Source organism: Tribolium madens, unplaced genomic scaffold (assembly GCF_015345945.1).
Source record: "Tribolium madens isolate multiple individuals breed KSU strain unplaced genomic scaffold, Tmad_KSU_1.1 Scaffold_7;HRSCAF=85;Tcas5.2_LG10, whole genome shotgun sequence".
Taxonomy (NCBI): Eukaryota; Metazoa; Arthropoda; class Insecta; order Coleoptera; family Tenebrionidae; genus Tribolium; species Tribolium madens.
In genome coordinates, this window is record NW_025401050.1 from 1,003,787 (window position 1) to 1,005,686 (window position 1,900).

At 30.0% G+C, this 1,900-nt stretch overlaps 1 long non-coding RNA gene across 1 annotated transcript; it reads left to right on the forward strand.

Annotated features, from left to right (window-relative positions):
- The first annotated feature begins 15 nt into the window (after positions 1-15).
- LOC123009878 lies at positions 16-301 on the forward strand. Its single transcript, XR_006413045.1, has 2 exons — positions 16-143; positions 200-301. It is a non-coding gene; the product is annotated as an uncharacterized LOC123009878 (long non-coding RNA).
- Positions 302-1,900: the final 1,599 nt, after the last annotated feature.

The following is a 1,900-nucleotide window of genomic DNA, read 5'->3' on the forward strand; positions in this document are numbered from 1 at the left end:
TAAAAGAGCAATAATTTTTCATTCACTATTTCAATAATATATTCCAGAGCTACCGTTTCCGTCTCGAATTATTTAAATTCTCGATTATCGTCCCGATACGAACCCCGTACTTTTTCTTCAAGTACCGACCATCCCTCGCTGAGGTAATATAAAATCTGTACATCTTACGGTATACTAATTATTCTCTCGTATGAATTAGGGACGCAAGTAAGGGGGAAATTTTCCTGTCTTTACGAAGGCCAAAGAGAGACCTATCGCTCCGCATTTTGTACCTGTCGTCTCCGCCGCCTCCTCCTATCAGGTTCAGATAAGTTTAGGCCTAAGTTCGACGATTTTGCGGTTTATTCGTTATTAAATATCTCTTAAATTTAATTTCATTAATATCTTCTTCATACAATTTTTTTTACTCATTTTAATACACTACAATTTATTTTTATTAAACTAGAATTTTCAATTTAATTTTTACTTTCACAACTGTAAGGGATATAGCGCTATATTTCATTTATTTTTTTTTGAATCTAAACTTAATTTTAATTTATCAAATTATATTTTAATTTTTTAAATATATCCCTTAATTTATTATTTTATTTTGTCGGCTGAGTGCTACGTTCCCAGTCACGTGGTACTAGAGGCCCTTTATTCGACTGGGTGGCGCCCATAAAGAAAAACCCCACGATCAGCTCTCCTCCGAAATACGAGCTGCCAAGGTGTTACCTATTTTATATATATATAAAAAAAAAAAAAGGAAATAGGTAACACGGTAGTGTTAATTTTAAACATTCAATATGATACCAGTGGTGACAAATTCACATAAAACAACTTCATCGCTGTTACAGTTACTACATTCATTCTGCAAATGACAAACTCAACCGGTTCTTTCGTCCCAATAATTATCTATAACAACTTTTAAAAATTCAAATGTGTTATTTATATCATTCGGCAACTTGTCTTGAACAGTGTAGTTGAAATTAATGGCAGGTTCTTCAATATTTTCAATATATGCAAACATTTTTCTAGGAATATCGGATGTTACTTGTGGTATAGATGTTGTTTTCATGTAATGAATGATTTTTTGTTTAATATGTTTTCTATATTGTCCCAAACCTTCTTGATTTCTATATTGTAAAACATCTAATGACTTAGAAACCAAAATTTCTGCAAATAAACAGCAGTATGCACCACAATCATGTGAATTATTTTGAATTGCTACATCTTTAGGCTTACACATGGTCTTTTCCTTAGTGCTAAATGGCATTGTCTTAATTGTAAAATAAGCAGAGTATAACTTTAAAATATAATTTAGAATATCAAGTGGAACATCTAATTATTAATTATTAATTAGTTTTTTGAAAATTATAAATAGAGTGCAATGAAAATTTTGAGTTAGCGGTATTATTACTATATCGTTTTCGGGAACTGAATATTTAATAAAGTAAGTTAAGCCTATAATGAAACTTTTTTGACGTTTAAATTCATTAATTGAATAACCTTCTACAGAAATTACATTGACATTTCTATGATTTTTTTGATTTTCAAAATGAAGAATATTTATATAACATTCAATGGCTGAATCTCCCATATATAAGTCTGTATCTCCTTTTTTTGGACCAACTGCTCGTAAATTTGCCGGATATATACATGATTTTCCAATAAAAAATTGCTTGTTGTTTTCAAAATTTATAACGGAAAGTGTAGACCGAAAAAAAAAATTTGACAGAATTTTTGAAACATTTTTTCTATGTATACCTTTATTGTATGTTTTGTTTTCAACCTTATGGGCACTGCTGGTCATTATAATGTTAGAGTCATTTTTGTTAGGTGTTGAAGTGGCTTGGGGTCGTAATAGAATTTCAGAAGTATCATTAACAGTTTCCAATGTATTTTAAATTTGTTTTGACAG